General features: G+C 44.7%; 1 protein-coding gene across 1 annotated transcript in view; it reads right to left on the minus strand.

Annotated features, from left to right (window-relative positions):
• DNMBP (dynamin binding protein) overlaps window positions 1-8,987 on the minus strand; it is a 101,895-nt gene extending 92,908 nt beyond the window's left edge. Inside the window, exon 1 of the mRNA XM_032312391.1 lies at window positions 8,858-8,987. The gene's annotated coding sequence lies outside the window, so the exon portion shown is untranslated. The remainder of the gene's footprint in view (window positions 1-8,857) is intronic.
• Between the last annotated feature and the right edge of the window lie 3,199 nt (window positions 8,988-12,186).

Raw genomic sequence — 12,186 nt, forward strand, 5'->3', positions numbered from 1 at the left:
TACCAACTGAGCCAGCCAGACGCCCCTCTCAACCAATTTGTACATTAATTTCTCCATGTGTAAAAGGAGGATAATACTGGCACCTTCCTTATAAAATCATTCTGAAGATTAAATGAGAATGCATTAGTATGGTGACTGGCTAAAATATTAGCTGCCATTTTCTATTAGTATTGTTGTTTTATATTCCTTTCATTTGAATTTAGACCATTAGTGAAACCCAGTAAAATGAAAGATGAAGTATTCACAATTGTAATTAACAGCATACTACCGCTAGCATTATTGTTGTAGGAAAGATCATCCGATGAATGTGTGAGGAAAGCATGAAGTGGGGACTTAAAGTAAATTACTGTGTACAAGTAGATTTGCAACAGACTAGAGGGCCAGGCAGCAGAGTTTCAGATTTGCTGGGGGCAGTGGTGGGTATCAAGTAGAGTAATAAATGACAATGAGTCAGAATACAGTCTGTACAGGATAGATGGGGTCTGTGCCATTGGTCTCTTTGGCACCATTCAGTGTATTAGCAGCAACTGGTTGTTGTTTTTTTTTTTAAGTCACCTTATATTGTGCAATTAACACGATCTGAGGCCTTGCTTTATGATAAAGTCACCAGGCATGCACAACACGACTGTCATCATGACAATCCTGACCTGGATCCAGAAATGACAGAAACACCAAAAGGTTTCTGCATTCCTGGGGATGGGAGGGAAGAACAGACTAGAAAACAGGAGGACATGGGGCACGAGGCTGGGGAGTTCAGCACCACCTAACACATCCACTGCAACTTTTTCTGCTGATGGCACAGATCATTTATCCTCAGAGAATCACCTCATGAAAACAATGCAGTGTGTGCTGGGCTCAGAACCCATGGCTAGAACGTCAGCAAGGATTATTCTCTCCGGGGCCCCACTCCCATCGTGTGCTTGTCAGCAACACAGACACTCACACCCCAGGCTCAGAAACCACAGGCTTCACAGGTGCTGCTAAACCAGATGGAGAGAAATCAGCTCTGTGCCTGGGTTGATGGTAATGCATACAAGGTCAAGGAGGAAATAGGCATTCTACCACTTTACTGAATCCATGTATTTAAAGGAGGCTGAGAGAACTTTCTTCATCCGCCCCCCCTTAGACTTCCTTGCTCTGTATCACAGAGCTACTTCTCTACAGACTGAGTCATTTTATGGCTTCCATTCGTTGAGAGCACAGTATGCGCCAGGCACCTGCTTGGGACTTGTCAGCCAAAAAAACAAAGATCTGCTGCCACTGAAGCACTTTCTCCTTGAGGGATGGGGAAGGCAGGTGTGGTAGGTGGGTGTTAGGACAAAAATGAGAAAAAAGTGGGGGGAGGCAAGGCAAAAGGAGAGGGAATGAGAAGGGGGAGGGCCAGGCAGATGTGGAATCTACCAGTTGGTAGGAATGTTAACCTTGGACTTATTTCAGAGTCAAAATAAGATAAATCACAACTATTTTCTCCATACTTGTCTTTTTGGAGAGTGGCCTAAAGAAGGAAAAATGCTCAATGAACCGAAGCAAAATGACATCAGAGAGACTGCTGCCCTCTCTCACACCAGGCTGGTCTTTGGTCCAGTAGCCTTTGGGCTACAAAAACCCCGAATTCTGACAGTGAGGCCGGGCTGTCTGTGTACTGAGGCTCCCACAGGAACAGCCTAACAGTTTCTAAGGAATCAGCCTAGAAGTTACTCATATCTTCTTGCTTTTTTTCAGAGGATCAGTCAAAGTAAGAACGAGAGTTGGTGGTCTAACCCTGAAAGAGGAAGGGTGATATAATTATATATACCCCAAGTTTAAGTACATTCTCCTTCTCCATGAGCATGCCCCAACCCCATGAAAAAAAAAGAGCGAGAAATAACCAACATTTTACAGGCTGGTGTTAGAAGTCAGGATTAAAGAATTGCCTTTCTATATTTTTACAAGTTTTCTACAATGAAGATGTATAATTTTTATAATTAGGAGAAAACAGCTAGTTAAAAAAAAAAATCCAACCCTATACCAAAAGAGATGATGATGACACTCAACTGCCTGATACCCCAGTAGTTACAGTTGTTAAAGACCTACCTGTTGAGGTATCTCAACATTTTGTGAGATCTACGTGGGTAAGATTTATACCTGTACTAGAAACTGATCCAGAGTAAACAAACTATAATTTTACATATCTTATATTTACAATCATGCTGACGACCCCAGTTGTGATGCTGAATATGGCTCTCTCTCATTCTTTACACCAGCTATTTAAATTCTGACTCTTAACAGCAGGAGAAAAAAGCTGATCTAAAGGTGAAATAAGCTTATATTGGAATCATGAAACGTTTACCATTAATTTATGTAAGTAAGGTTCAGAAGTACTGAAAACTCTTAAAAATCCTCTTTTGCTTAAAACTTAACCTTAGCAGAGGCTAAGGCTTTCCATATGCACCCTTTTGATGCCATCTTACTTCTTTGGAGACCAATCCGAAAAAGTATCTATAAGGCTTAATACCCATTTATGATGAAAATGCTCAGTAAACTAGGAATAGAGGAGAACACCCTAACTGGAGAAAGGCACATCTAAAATCCAAAACAAACAGTATATGAAATGGAAAAACGCTGGACTCCTTCTCTTTAAGACTGAAAGCCAGACAAAGACACCTATTAGCATAGCAACTGTTTTGAAATAGTCCTGGAAATTCTGGCGGCTGCTGCAAGGAAAGATAAAGAAATAAGATGTATAAGGATGGGTAAGAAGCTACAAAACTAGCACTATTTTCAAGGACTTGTAATTAATAGCCGGAAAAAATGAGAATAGTGGGAACAGTGGGGGAAAGCCAGAAATCAACTATTTGAATAAGATGGGGAAGAAAGGCTGTCAGATACAAAATAAGCGTGCTAATAGTCAACACTCTTTCTCTTAAACTACCAATTTTAAGAAAATAGAGAAAATAGAGATATGATTCACAACAGCAGCAAAACTATGAAATAATTAGAAATTAGTTTAACCAAAACACCTTCCTAGACCTTTATGGAGAAAAAACTTAAAGTTCTAATAAAGGATTTAAAAATTAGCTGATGAAGTATTTAGAGATAAAAGGGCATGATGCAACAAATTCAAATGGGTCAGAAAAAAAACATGCATAGAAATGCAGAGAGGGAGTAATAAAGCAAATATGGCAAAATGCTAACATTTGGTGAATCTAGGTGAGGGACATACAGGAGCTCTTTGTACTAACCTTAGAACTCTTCTGCTAGTTCTAAATTATTTCCAAATCAAACAAAAATTCTTTTAAAAAGTGCTGAATAAATGGAGAGACACATTACATGCTCTTGGAGGAAATGAGTTATAAAGATGTCAAGTTTCTCCCAAATAATTTATAAATTCAATGTAATCCAAGTAAAAGTTCCTTAAAAATAGAATTTTTGAGGAATTTATAAACATGATTCCAAATTTTATATAGAAAAATAATGGTCCAGGAGTAGCTAATTAAACTTAAAGATGAAGAATAGAGATGGGGCACTTGCTGTGCCCATCATGAGAACATATTATAAAATCTATAAAAATCATTGCAATAAAACATGTAGCAGTAACTGACAGACTAATGAACAGAACAGAGGCTTCGAACAGACCAGTATATCTACAGAAACCACAGATGAAACAAAAGATACCACAATTCAATGGAGGAAAACATGGTTGCTTTTGGAGATATTACTGGAAAATCTGTCGCATTAAATGAAGAATAATAGGACTGGATCCCTACGCAACATGGGTTCTAGTTGAATTAAAGAAATTGCTATGACCCAGGGATTGAGAGGGGCTTCTTCAAACTCGACAAGTATTATACACGTCAAAGAATTTATTTGATTACATCAAATTAAGAACGTTTGATCAAAGGACAACAAAGAGGGGCCCCTGGGTGGCTCAGTCGGTTAACGGACTGACTCTTGGTTTTGGCTCAGGTCCTGATCTCAGGGTCGTGATATGGACCCCAAGTCAGGCTACGTGCTCAGCAGGGAGTTGGCTGGAGATTCTCTCTGCCCCGGCCCCTCTCTTGCATGCTTGCGTGGGCACACATACACACACACTCTCTCTCTCTCAAATAAATAAAACGTAAAAAAAAAAAAAAAAAAAAAAAGACAGACAAAATTAGCAGATGCCCAAAGAGAAGACATCTGCAGTCTAAATATGAACAATGCAGATAGCAACTCCAATAGAAACTGGTCAAAGATCTGCATAAGCAATTTACAGAGGAGCTGTATATATAAGAGATGCTCGCAATCCTTTGTAAGCAAAGAAACACAAATTAAAATGGCAAGAGATCACTTTGTACCTCCGAGACCAGGAAAGATGGAGAATTGGATAAAGCTGAGCGCTGGCAGGACAGGGGAGCGTAGGAAGCCTCCAACACTTCTGGCAGCCAACGCGGAGAGGAACCTACCACTATTTAATCAAATTTATTATGTGCCAGCCTATAGCCCAGCGATTCCCTTCTGAGTAACTATTATGCAGCTTTATAAATGGATAAGTACGAAGATGGTCCCTGCAGCAACACATATGTGAGGACGGAAGGACAACCCGAGTGTCTATCACGCAGACAGCAGATACAAAAAACTAGGGTTTGAGCGCATGGCATGGAGTATAATGCATTAATTAAAAACGATGTACACACAGAAATGGATGTACATGTAGAAACATATGGATCTTCAAACCAGTATTTAGAGAAAAAGGCAGTAAAATGAAACACAGTTTTATAAATTAAAACACACATAAAACAAACAAGATCCTACACAGATAAAAAGAAACACATTCCATGCATTAGAATGAGTATCTATGCGACATAAGGTGAATGGGAAGGGGCTAAGAGAATTAAAAACAAATCTTTCAGCCTCCTCCCTGTTAAAAAAGAAAGAAAAATTCGAATGACCCATGATAAATATAAAATTAGAATTGTTTCCTTCCCAAAGTTTCCAACTTTCCTAACAACAAAAGCTACTTTGGTTGCCAGCTCTGTTGATGAGTAACAGCTCTTCATCCTCTTTCAAGCAGGAAGAGAAAATTCAGGGATCAGCAGAGCACTAAAGGGATCAGCAGTGAATATTCACGAAACTATTTTGGTTCCCACGACCTGACAACCTGAGTGAGAAGACTGATTACCTCTTGATTTGAGGGATTCAGCTAAAGGAAGGTCTGAGTCAAGTTTCCAGGTCATCTGAAGCTGTTTACTTTTAGAAAATCTTCATATCCCCGAGCTCCACGCTACTTAGAATCTTAAAATTCTAGAGCTCGAAGGGACCTGGTCATCCTACAGATGAGGAAACTAAGGCCCCAAGAAGAGTTATGGTTTAGGGTCACACACTAGTATGAAAGGGAAGGTGTTTCTGACTCTGCGCTCTGTCCCCCTTCTGCTCTTGCCCAGGAGCCAGAGTGACGCTGTCAAACTGAAGTCATCATGAACAGCTCTGTTCAAAACCCTCTAATGGCCTCTTCCCCCTCACTCAGAGCAAAGGTCAAAGTCCTTACAATGGGCTACACTGATGGGCCCCTTCCCACTCCCACTGCCCCTCCTCTGCTGCCACCTCACCCTCGCCCACCGTGGCACTGCCGGGCCGTTAGGACCTCGCCAGCCCTCACGCATGCCAAACAGGCTCAGCATCTGGGCCCGGAACTTGCTCATCCTTCTGTCCCCTCCACCCTCACAGTCTCAATTCCTTCCAGGCCTAGATCAAAAGTGACCTTATCAGAGGCCTTCTCTGACCTCTCTGTATTAATAAAGTCAATCCTGCCCACCCCCCCCCCACATACTTACTCTTTCCTCTTGTTTACACCTCTTTAAAGTTCTCCAGAGCATGATGAGCATGTGACCATCTACCCATTCGCAGTTTGATTTGTCTGCCCCGTACTGCAATGCTACCGCCTTTCCACGGGGCTTTGTCTGTTTCATTTGGGGCTCTATCCCCAGAACCTCAGAATAGCGCCTGGTAGACACAGGTGCTTAATGTAGTGAATGGACAAATCAGAACTGCAGACCTCAGCCACCTAGCACAATGCCCTATTTGCTCTGCTGTGCTGTCTCGGTTCTTGGTGATTGGGTCCTTGGGTAATCCCTAACACCTAAAAATAAAAGAATACATTTGAACTACTCTATGTTCATTTTATCTCCTCTGGCTTTTACAGCATTGAGGATAAAGCACCCAACCAAAAGTTAAGGGCTTTTTTCATTATAGAGCTGTTCTGTGATCTTATTTTATGGCGATTACTTTAGGTCTCTGTCTTTCCAGGCAAAAGTCTAATATCTCATAATTTTTTTAAAGTAAGGTCTACGAACAATGTGGGGTTTGAACTCACAATCCTGAGATTAAGAGCCGCACGCTCTACAGGCTGAGCCAGCCAGATGTCCCTGGTATCTCATAATTAACACCTGACCCACAAGCTTTGTTATCCAATCTTGAAAATTAGTTTATCCAGATGTATTCCTAAGCCGAACGTAAGAAACCATTTAATATTAATTGGATTGTTGTTGTGAAACTTTTCATATGTAACTCTGAATGAATTTTCAGGATGCTTTAGCTAAAAACCCAGCACAGCTGAGAATTTCAGAGCAGATAAGCCTGTAACAATGCTATTCTGTAGGTAATACACTGACTTCAGAAACAATAATAAACCTAGAAAATGATTCAAGTCTTATACCTGGCAATAGCTTTGCAAGTCTCCATTTGCATTTTATTTTAGTTGCTTCTATCATTTTAAAAAATTCCAATATAACAAGTATCTACAACAAAAATCACTGAAGTATCTGAAATTTGAAAAACAGCTTTTTGCTTATTTTAGCCCAACACTGTAAAGTGGGAGGGTTGAGAACAATAACACACTTGAAGATTCCCCAGGCATTCTGCAGAAAGGATTTCCTTCTGAGGCAGAGATAAGTGAGTTTGCTGGCCGGGGAGCCTTCCCATACTGCAGCCTTCAAGTAACACCAAAGATAAAAATCTAAGCACAGTCCACTTAACCCTTTTTCAGAGCCAGAGCCTCCTAGATTCTCGCACTATGTTCTAAAAATGAACACCCACCCTTAGGAGTTCATAAGTAGTGACTCAAGAATTGGGATTTGTCATATTCGAAGCAGCGTAAAGCTCGATCAGCGATTAGTGCTTGCAGGAGGCTCTGAAATGCAATGTGAATGAAAGAGGAACGGGAAAGGGTCTCTGCAGGAAAGAGGGCCACTCGGAAAGCTCCAGAAGAAACCAGAAGTGGGAAAATGCTCTGCTTTGGGGCCGCAAGACAAAATAAATAACTTGCACGTATTTGGACAGACTGTAACAATTCTTATTCTATCTCGCCAAATATACGCACAATATGCCTCCTATATAAAAGATATCTTATCACATTTCCTGAGGCAGAATGTTCTCAGCTTATTGCAGAAGTTATCTGTGCAGCCCACACATCCCATTCCCAAGTCAGATTTTAGCTATCCTCACAAAGCAATCCATTCCAATCTCTGAATTTAAGTGAATTCAGAAATCACTGAATGTGATTCAGTGAAATCACTGAAGTAATTTGAAAAATCGCTTCCACACTTATGTTAGGCCAACGCTGATAAGGTGACTTGTTTTATTAAAATTTTTGTCACAATGACTGACATATGTTTCAAATTAACATGGAAAAATCAGGAGTTCCGAGGGGGCTGGAGATCCTTTAATTCAATAATTTAGAGAAAAACAGGTGCTGAGGGATCAACTAACTAGCTTATCACCTGGAATCTATTTCTGATGGGTAATAAATGCGGCACTAAGAAAGCACACCTGTATGTGGTCAGGTACTTTTCAGTCTGCCAAATGCCAAATAAGACCAGGGATTAATCAGTCCCACTCTCCCCCTGGAACTCCCCTTTGCAAACAATCAGAGCTTAACTAGGCTCAGACCCTAAACATTAAGCCTACCACTGGCTTGCCACGTATCACAGCATCACTAATTAGGAAAAGAAAGTCTTCCAACATAAGCTGTGCATATTACTGTAAAATAGGCAAGTTACCAATATAACAGAATAACGGTGCGAGGGCCCTTCATCATTGCATAAATGAGAGACAATAAAGGATAATGAGACTGCATTTAAAGTGGGGTTTTGTTTTGCATTTAAAAAATTAACTCTACACCCCAAGAGGTCTCCACAGCGCCTGATCTGCCGCAGACCTGGGCAGTTCTTAACCTCAGTATTCCTTTATGCAAAGGACGGCACCGTCACCCTCCTCGTGGTTAAGTGCTTGGAGAAACTGATGCCTGGTGGACATCAATACCTGTGGCAGGAATGCGGGGGTCCGGGAGAGACAGCAAAAGTCCAGCATAACCAAACCTGCATCTCTAGCCCAACTGGTCTTACTTAGTCTTGCTTCGGAAATCATCCCTCCCTGCCTGCCTGACACAGAATCACCGACTCCGAGACCGCCTGGATGTGACTTTGAGCAAGCCAGAATATTTCTTCATCTGTAAAACAGGGGGGCTGGGCTCGTGCTGAATTCTTTTCCAGCTCTCAGATTCCGCCTCGTTGCCCGAGTGGCAGGGCGGTGCAGTGAAAAGAGCCCGGGGCTTGACACCGTCTCAAAAGCCCACATCCGCGTCCCCCCGACTGCCGGCCGCCCAGCCTCTCCCCCAGCCCCGCCGGGGACCTCACACGGCCGGACCTGACCCGGGCTGCGAGGAGGGCCGGCGCTCTGCACCTCCTTCCCCGTCCCCCACCCGGGGGCTCCCGGCCGGGGCAGCGGCCGCCGCGGGGCAAGGGTGGCGCAGGCCCGGCCGCGCGGCGCGTCCCTCTGGGCGCGGGTCCCCTCAGCCCGCCGCACCGGGTCCGCGACCCGAGCTCCCTGCCCGGCCCCTGACCTGCTCTCCGCCGCCCAGCGGTCCCTCGGCGCGGCGGGCAGCTGCGGCCGCCCGTCCCGGGCCGCTGTCACCTCCGCCCCTGGAAGCGGCGGGCGGGCCGATCCGGTGTGACTCAGCGCGGCCGCCCCGCCTCCCGCCTCCCGCCTCCCGCCCAGGCTTCCGCCTCTCGCGGCCGCGCGGCCCGGGGGCTCCTCGGTCCCCGCGCGTCCACCTCCCGGCGCCCGCCCCGCGCTCGCGCCCCCTGGCGGCCCGCCCGCCCCGCGGAGTCAGAGGGGGCGGCGCTCGGAGGGCCGCTGGCAGGGGAAACTGAGGCACGGGTCCCAGGGCCCGGCGCCCGCCGCTCGCCGGTCGTTGGGCCCTGCGTGCCGCCTGGGCTCAGTGCGAGTCCCCGGCCCCACACGGCCTTCCAGCCTAGAAAAAAGGCGAAATTCCTCTGAGCGAAGGCCCGCTGGGTTCCTGCCTGCGGTGCGGGCCTCCCCCTCCCCCGCCCGAGGCAGTTTTCCTCACAGCAGGCAGAGTTGGCGTCCGCTCAGGTCCGTCCCATTTTTCCCTGAGGAGAGTCTCTCGGGACAGCTCTGAGAATTTAAAAGTGACGAACAACAGAATGCGAGAACCGGTCAGGGCTGAGAGAAGGCTTTCAACTTGCCCGTGAATCCTCGCAGGATTCCCTTTGCGTCTTCAAGGCCACAGAGTCACTCTGCCGGCGTGTTGTCTGAATTCGTGCGCCTCACGTTTCTGGGAGCTACCCAGGCGATGGCGAAGAAATTCAACAAGTCTCTCCCTGTGTGTCCATCACAGAGAAACCTCTACTTCAGAAATGTTCATGGGATTTCTCTTCTCCTTCCCTTGTGGTGAAATATACGTTACGTAACCTAAAACTTCGGCATTTTAACCATTTTTAAGTGAACGATTCTGTAGCATTAAGTACATTCACACGGTTGGGCAATCATCACTACCACCCAACCCCACAGCTTTTTCATCTCCCCAGACGCAAATCGTATTCGTCAGACACTAACTCCTCATTTCTCTCCACCAGGCCACGGGCAACCTCCATTCCACTTTCTGTCTCCATGAATCTGACTACTCCAGATCCCTCCTATTAGTGGAATCTTCTATCTGTCCTTTTGGGACTCCCTTAGCATAGTAGTATCCGTTGTATGATAGAACCTTCTGTTCATGGATTCCTGTGTCAGGGGACTTGTTCCATCCAAGGTTTGCCTCTACTCTTTGACTGCCGTGAATCATGCTGCTGTGAACATGGACGTACATACAAATATGTTTGAAACCCGGCCTTCGGTTCTCTCCGTATACATCCAGAAATAGAATTGCTGGATCACGTGGTAATTCTAGGTTTCATTTTTTGAGGAACAGCCCTAGGATTCCCCTCCTCCTTTTTGCTGCATGTCAACACTGGGCAGAAAACTCTCTGGTAAAATATCCATACTCTGGGTTTTGTCGAAATTGTTAACAAATGCTTCATTTGTCTGTAAAATAGGGACTTCTCTTCTTAAGAATAAGTAATTAACATTGCAAACTTATGGCCCTTATTTTTGAAGACACTGTTACTATTTCCTTAACCACAATTTTGTGTTTTCTGCATATACTTTTTAATGTTTCTTGGACAGGGTCAAGTATGTCATATGAAATCAGCATTAAATTGAACTTGAGCATTTCATTTTAAATATTTTATTTATCTATCTATTTATTTGTTTGAGAGAGAGAGAATGCCAGGGGGAGGGAGGAATAGCAAGGCAGGGAGAGGGAGAGAGAGCCTTGAGCAGACTGGGCCAGAGGGCGAGCCCCAGGAGGGCCTTGATTTCACCACCAAGATCATGACCCAACTGGAATCCAAGAGTAGGTCGCCTTACCAGCTAAGCCACCCAGGCGCCCCTTAAGCATTTCGTTGTGTTGTTGTTGTTTTAAAGATTTATTTATTCCAGAGAGAAAAAGAGTGCATGGGCAGAGGGAAAGGCAGAGTCCGATGTAGACTCTATGGGGAGCATGGAGCCCAGGGTCCCCCCGGGGGCTGGATCCCAGGACCCCAGATCACCACCTGAGCTGAAACGAGGAACTGGAAGCCCAACCAACTGCACCACCCAGGTGCCCCAGGCATTTCATGTTAAAAAGAAGATAATTTTGAATGTCTTTACACTCAAATCAACCTGGACTTTTTAAAAGATTTATTTGAGAGAGGGAGCACGAGCAGTGGGGCGGGGCGGGGCATGTGTCATTTTTTGGTCTCTCATGTCTGAACCTAAACCTGTCAGGACATACAGCCTCTAAATTGTCTGCTACTGCTATGATGGATGATATCACTAACAGTTTGGCATGGTTTGGCCCCAAATCAAAGCCAACTCCCCCTGGCTTCCCTCTGGAATGTGTCACGTCACAGCCACAAGCTGTTGCTAGTGATGGCAAGCTGTGAAAGCAGCAAGCTGTTGAAACTAAGTTGGCCTTGCTCGTGGTGCAAGTCATCTGTTCATCTTAGAATAGCCAGGGGACCAGCACTGAAAAAAAAAAGTGCAGATAAAATAACATATTCCTATTTGTTATTAAAGATGATGTAATTTTTTAACGTTGGTGATGTCCTGAGCCAACAGCCAAGAAAGAATTCCTGAGATGTCTTTGGTACAAAAATGTGATTCTATTCAAGCACAGGGACAGGACCCGTGGGCAGAAAGAGAAGCTGCACTGGGGGCATGGGAAATGACCCCATTATATACTTTCAAGCTGGGAGGGGGTTAGGGGTAGCAGAAGACTGGCAGGTATTTTGGAAACAAGGTTTCCAGGATCCTGAAGGGGCTAGCTATTACTGTTTACTAAAAACTCAGTCATGAGGCTCTTCAGATGTCTATCAGTGGGTCATATGCTTGGAGGATGATTGTCAGCATGTATCTTGGGGGGGTAAAGATGAAGGTTCCAAAGAAATTTTTTTTTAAAAGATTTTATTTGACAGAGAGAAGGGGTAGGAGGTAGCACAAGCAGGGGAAGCAGAAGGCAGTAGGAGAGGGAGAAGCAGGCTCCTCACTGAACACATGGCTCGATCCCAGGACCCCGAGATCATGACCTGAGCTGAAGGCAGATGCTCAACTGACTGAGCCACCCAGTCGCCCCAAAGACATTTTATATGTTAAAGTAGACTTACAGGATCCTGGGGATTGGGCTAAGATTGGCTTTTGCCTTTAGCAAAGTATTAACATCAAGGCAGCTGAGTTCCTAGAGGAATGTCACCCTGCTTATTTCAAGGACTTGTCAGTGGGTTGTAAGTAGTAAGGAAATTTAGTAATTTTTCTTCTGCTTTTGTTTCCCACATCAAAAATGTGTTTTAA

This window comes from Mustela erminea, chromosome 14 (genome assembly GCF_009829155.1).
Source record: "Mustela erminea isolate mMusErm1 chromosome 14, mMusErm1.Pri, whole genome shotgun sequence".
NCBI lineage: Eukaryota > Metazoa > Chordata > Mammalia > Carnivora > Mustelidae > Mustela > Mustela erminea.